We start from the raw sequence: 5,986 nt of genomic DNA, 5'->3' as shown, positions 1-5,986 counted from the left end.
AGGATCCCCTCGTGCCGGCCACGCCGCAGCACTCTCTGCTGCCTTGGCATGCGATTAGACACGCTGCCGGCCTTCGGACGTACTACCGCTTGCACCAGGGCCCACACGATTGCCCCACGCCGCTCTCCATCTCATAATGTGTCGGGCCACACCGGACTCTGTCGGCCGGCAGATCTGAGCTCGGCTCCGACACAACACCTGTGACCCCAACAACTCTTCTGCATGCCCACGTGCGCTGCAGAGGCGGCTCACACGGCTCACACGGCTCACGATGGCGCGTCGACGCTAGCCAGTGTTGATGGCGAGCAGACGCTAATTGACAAAGGTTGACGCTTTGCGTGGGCCAGAAGTCGAGTCCATGGTGGACTTGAACCCGCGCGGAGTGAGTGGCAGCGGCTGCAGGGCGCTCTGACGGGGCGCGTAGGCGTGGCAGGGAGGCGGAAAGGCTGCTGGGGCGTGCGATGGCGGCTGAAGCGGTGCAAAAGAGCAAGAAGTTGGCCAATGTGGGATTCGAACCCACGCCCTTTCGGACCAGTGCCTTAAACTGGCGCCTTAGACCGCTCGGCCAATTGACCACCATACGCAAACCACAACCCTCACGCCAACAAAAAACGCCATTGCGCCACAACCTACAACTAAACAACCACGCAAACCACACACACCACGCCCGCATGCACGCCTCCACGCCTCTTGCCGCTACCGAACGCCATACGCATCGCCCTCATCCAACACCGACAACGCCACTTATCGACCACTTCGTGCCGGCCACGCCGCAGCACTCTCTGCTGCCTTGGCATGCGATTAGACACGCTGCCGGCCTTCGGACGTACTACCGCTTGCATCAGGGCCTACTCGATTGCCCCACGCCGCTCTCCATCTCATAATGTGTCGGGCCACACCGGACTCTGTCGGCCGGCAGATCTGAGCTCGGCTCCGACACAACACCTGTGACCCCAACAACTCTTCTGCATGCCCACGTGCGCTGCAGAGGCGACTCACACGGCTCACACGGCTCACACGGCTCACGATGGCGCGTCGACGCTAGCCAGTGTTGATGGCGAGCAGACGCTAATTGACAAAGGTTGACGCTTTGCGTGGGCCAGAAGTCGAGTCCATGGTGGACTTGAACCCGCGCGGAGTGAGTGGCAGCGGCTGCAGGGCGCTCTGACGGGGCGCGTAGGCGTGGCAGGGAGGCGGAAAGGCTGCTGGGGCGTGCGATGGCGGCTGAAGCGGTGCAAAAGAGCAAGAAGTTGGCCAATGTGGGATTCGAACCCACGCCCTTTCGGACCAGTGCCTTAAACTGGCGCCTTAGACCGCTCGGCCAATTGACCACCATACGCAAACCACAACCCTCACGCCAACAAAAAACGCCATTGCGCCACAACCTACAACTAAACAACCACGCAAACCACACACACCACGCCCGCATGCACGCCTCCACGCCTCTTGCCGCTACCGAACGCCATACGCATCGCCCTCATCCAACACCGACAACGCCACTTATCGACCACTTCGTGCCGGCCACGCCGCAGCACTCTCTGCTGCCTTGGCATGCGATTAGACACGCTGCCGGCCTTCGGACGTACTACCGCTTGCATCAGGGCCTACTCGATTGCCCCACGCCGCTCTCCATCTCATAATGTGTCGGGCCACACCGGACTCTGTCGGCCGGCAGATCTGAGCTCGGCTCCGACACAACACCTGTGACCCCAACAACTCTTCTGCATGCCCACGTGCGCTGCAGAGGCGGCTCACACGGCTCACACGGCTCACGATGGCGCGTCGACGCTAGCCAGTGTTGATGACGAGCAGACGCTAATTGACAAAGGTTGACGCTTTGCGTGGGCCAGAAGTCGAGTCCATGGTGGACTTGAACCCGCGCGGAGTGAGTGGCAGCGGCTGCAGGGCGCTCTGACGGGGCGCGTAGGCGTGGCAGGGAGGCGGAAAGGCTGCTGGGGCGTGCGATGGCGGCTGAAGCGGTGCAAAAGAGCAAGAAGTTGGCCAATGTGGGATTCGAACCCACGCCCTTTCGGACCAGTGCCTTAAACTGGCGCCTTAGACCGCTCGGCCAATTGACCACCATACGCAAACCACAACCCTTACGCCAACAAAAAACGCCATTGCGCCACAACCTACAACTAAACAACCACGCAAACCACACACACCACGCCCGCATGCACGCCTCCACGCCTCTTGCCGCTACCGAACGCCATACGCATCGCCCTCATCCAACACCGACAACGCCACTTATCGACCACTTCGTGCCGGCCACGCCGCAGCACTCTCTGCTGCCTTGGCATGCGATTAGACACGCTGCCGGCCTTCGGACGTACTACCGCTTGCACCAGGGCCCACACGATTGCCCCACGCCGCTCTCCATCTCATAATGTGTCGGGCCACACCGGACTCTGTCGGCCGGCAGATCTGAGCTCGGCTCCGACACAACACCTGTGACCCCAACAACTCTTCTGCATGCCCACGTGCGCTGCAGAGGCGACTCACACGGCTCACACGGCTCACACGGCTCACGATGGCGCGTCGACGCTAGCCAGTGTTGATGGCGAGCAGACGCTAATTGACAAAGGTTGACGCTTTGCGTGGGCCAGAAGTCGAGTCCATGGTGGACTTGAACCCGCGCGGAGTGAGTGGCAGCGGCTGCAGGGCGCTCTGACGGGGCGCGTAGGCGTGGCAGGGAGGCGGAAAGGCTGCTGGGGCGTGCGATGGCGGCTGAAGCGGTGCAAAAGAGCAAGAAGTTGGCCAATGTGGGATTCGAACCCACGCCCTTTCGGACCAGTGCCTTAAACTGGCGCCTTAGACCGCTCGGCCAATTGACCACCATACGCAAACCACAACCCTTACGCCAACAAAAAACGCCATTGCGCCACAACCTACAACTAAACAACCACGCAAACCACACACACCACGCCCGCATGCACGCCTCCACGCCTCTTGCCGCTACCGAACGCCATACGCATCGCCCTCATCCAACACCGACAACGCCACTTATCGACCACTTCGTGCCGGCCACGCCGCAGCACTCTCTGCTGCCTTGGCATGCGATTAGACACGCTGCCGGCCTTCGGACGTACTACCGCTTGCACCAGGGCCCACACGATTGCCCCACGCCGCTCTCCATCTCATAATGTGTCGGGCCACACCGGACTCTGTCGGCCGGCAGATCTGAGCTCGGCTCCGACACAACACCTGTGACCCCAACAACTCTTCTGCATGCCCACGTGCGCTGCAGAGGCGGCTCACACGGCTCACACGGCTCACACGGCTCACGATGGCGCGTCGACGCTAGCCAGTGTTGATGGCGAGCAGACGCTAATTGACAAAGGTTGACGCTTTGCGTGGGCCAGAAGTCGAGTCCATGGTGGACTTGAACCCGCGCGGAGTGAGTGGCAGCGGCTGCAGGGCGCTCTGACGGGGCGCGTAGGCGTGGCAGGGAGGCGGAAAGGCTGCTGGGGCGTGCGATGGCGGCTGAAGCGGTGCAAAAGAGCAAGAAGTTGGCCAATGTGGGATTCGAACCCACGCCCTTTCGGACCAGTGCCTTAAACTGGCGCCTTAGACCGCTCGGCCAATTGACCACCATACGCAAACCACAACCCTCACGCCAACAAAAAACGCCATTGCGCCACAACCTACAACTAAACAACCACGCAAACCACACACACCACGCCCGCATGCACGCCTCCACGCCTCTTGCCGCTACCGAACGCCATACGCATCGCCCTCATCCAACACCGACAACGCCACTTATCGACCACTTCGTGCCGGCCACGCCGCAGCACTCTCTGCTGCCTTGGCATGCGATTAGACACGCTGCCGGCCTTCGGACGTACTACCGCTTGCATCAGGGCCTACTCGATTGCCCCACGCCGCTCTCCATCTCATAATGTGTCGGGCCACACCGGACTCTGTCGGCCGGCAGATCTGAGCTCGGCTCCGACACAACACCTGTGACCCCAACAACTCTTCTGCATGCCCACGTGCGCTGCAGAGGCGACTCACACGGCTCACACGGCTCACACGGCTCACGATGGCGCGTCGACGCTAGCCAGTGTTGATGGCGAGCAGACGCTAATTGACAAAGGTTGACGCTTTGCGTGGGCCAGAAGTCGAGTCCATGGTGGACTTGAACCCGCGCGGAGTGAGTGGCAGCGGCTGCAGGGCGCTCTGACGGGGCGCGTAGGCGTGGCAGGGAGGCGGAAAGGCTGCTGGGGCGTGCGATGGCGGCTGAAGCGGTGCAAAAGAGCAAGAAGTTGGCCAATGTGGGATTCGAACCCACGCCCTTTCGGACCAGTGCCTTAAACTGGCGCCTTAGACCGCTCGGCCAATTGACCACCATACGCAAACCACAACCCTCACGCCAACAAAAACGCCATTGCGCCACAACCTACAACTAAACAACCACGCAAACCACACACACCACGCCCGCATGGACGCCTCCACGCCTCTTGCCGCTACCGAACGCCATACGCATCGCCCTCATCCAACACCGACAACGCCACTTATCGACCACTTCGTGCCGGCCACGCCGCAGCACTCTCTGCTGCCTTGGCATGCGATTAGACACGCTGCCGGCCTTCGGACGTACTACCGCTTGCATCAGGGCCTACTCGATTGCCCCACGCCGCTCTCCATCTCATAATGTGTCGGGCCACACCGGACTCTGTCGGCCGGCAGATCTGAGCTCGGCTCCGACACAACACCTGTGACCCCAACAACTCTTCTGCATGCCCACGTGCGCTGCAGAGGCGACTCACACGGCTCACACGGCTCACGATGGCGCGTCGACGCTAGCCAGTGTTGATGGCGAGCAGACGCTAATTGACAAAGGTTGACGCTTTGCGTGGGCCAGAAGTCGAGTCCATGGTGGACTTGAACCCGCGCGGAGTGAGTGGCAGCGGCTGCAGGGCGCTCTGACGGGGCGCGTAGGCGTGGCAGGGAGGCGGAAAGGCTGCTGGGGCGTGCGATGGCGGCTGAAGCGGTGCAAAGAGCAAGAAGTTGGCCAATGTGGGATTCGAACCCACGCCCTTTCGGACCAGTGCCTTAAACTGGCGCCTTAGACCGCTCGGCCAATTGACCACCATACGCAAACCACAACCCTCACGCCAACAAAAAACGCCATTGCGCCACAACCTACAACTAAACAACCACGCAAACCACACACACCACGCCCGCATGCACGCCTCCACGCCTCTTGCCGCTACCGAACGCCATACCCATCGCCCTCATCCAACACCGACAACGCCACTTATCGACCACTTCGTGCCGGCCACGCCGCAGCACTCTCTGCTGCCTTGGCATGCGATTAGACACGCTGCCGGCCTTCGGACGTACTACCGCTTGCATCAGGGCCTACTCGATTGCCCCACGCCGCTCTCCATCTCATAATGTGTCGGGCCACACCGGACTCTGTCGGCCGGCAGATCTGAGCTCGGCTCCGACACAACACCTGTGACCCCAACAACTCTTCTGCATGCCCACGTGCGCTGCAGAGGCGACTCACACGGCTCACACGGCTCACGATGGCGCGTCGACGCTAGCCAGTGTTGATGGCGAGCAGACGCTAATTGACAAAGGTTGACGCTTTGCGTGGGCCAGAAGTCGAGTCCATGGTGGACTTGAACCCGCGCGGAGTGAGTGGCAGCGGCTGCAGGGCGCTCTGACGGGGCGCGTAGGCGTGGCAGGGAGGCGGAAAGGCTGCTGGGGCGTGCGATGGCGGCTGAAGCGGTGCAAAAGAGCAAGAAGTTGGCCAATGTGGGATTCGAACCCACGCCCTTTCGGACCAGTGCCTTAAACTGGCGCCTTAGACCGCTCGGCCAATTGACCACCATACGCAAACCACAACCCTCACGCCAACAAAAACGCCATTGCGCCACAACCTACAACTAAACAACCACGCAAACCACACACACCACGCCCGCATGCACGCCTCCACGCCTCTTGCCGCTACCGAACGCCATACGCATCGCCCTCA

At 61.4% G+C, this 5,986-nt stretch overlaps 8 non-coding genes across 8 annotated transcripts; all 8 read right to left on the bottom strand.

The window, feature by feature from the left end:
- Positions 1-495: 495 nt before the first annotated feature.
- PHYSODRAFT_t155 lies at positions 496-575 on the bottom strand. Its single transcript has one exon. It is a non-coding gene; the product is annotated as a tRNA-Leu (tRNA).
- Positions 576-1,251: 676 nt separating this feature from the next.
- Positions 1,252-1,331, bottom strand: PHYSODRAFT_t154. Its single transcript has one exon. It is a non-coding gene; the product is annotated as a tRNA-Leu (tRNA).
- Positions 1,332-1,998: 667 nt separating this feature from the next.
- PHYSODRAFT_t153 lies at positions 1,999-2,078 on the bottom strand. The gene has a single exon. It is a non-coding gene; the product is annotated as a tRNA-Leu (tRNA).
- Positions 2,079-2,754: 676 nt separating this feature from the next.
- Positions 2,755-2,834, bottom strand: PHYSODRAFT_t152. Its single transcript has one exon. It is a non-coding gene; the product is annotated as a tRNA-Leu (tRNA).
- Positions 2,835-3,510: 676 nt separating this feature from the next.
- On the bottom strand, positions 3,511-3,590 carry PHYSODRAFT_t151. The gene has a single exon. It is a non-coding gene; the product is annotated as a tRNA-Leu (tRNA).
- Positions 3,591-4,266: 676 nt separating this feature from the next.
- Positions 4,267-4,346, bottom strand: PHYSODRAFT_t150. Its single transcript has one exon. It is a non-coding gene; the product is annotated as a tRNA-Leu (tRNA).
- A 665-nt stretch (positions 4,347-5,011) lies between these two features.
- Positions 5,012-5,091, bottom strand: PHYSODRAFT_t149. The gene has a single exon. It is a non-coding gene; the product is annotated as a tRNA-Leu (tRNA).
- Positions 5,092-5,758: 667 nt separating this feature from the next.
- On the bottom strand, positions 5,759-5,838 carry PHYSODRAFT_t148. The gene has a single exon. It is a non-coding gene; the product is annotated as a tRNA-Leu (tRNA).
- Between the last annotated feature and the right edge of the window lie 148 nt (positions 5,839-5,986).

Source organism: Phytophthora sojae, assembly GCF_000149755.1.
Source record: "Phytophthora sojae unplaced genomic scaffold PHYSOscaffold_1, whole genome shotgun sequence".
In the NCBI taxonomy this organism is placed as follows: domain Eukaryota; phylum Oomycota; class Peronosporomycetes; order Peronosporales; family Peronosporaceae; genus Phytophthora; species Phytophthora sojae.
This window is presented reverse-complemented; position numbering and strand designations above follow the sequence as displayed.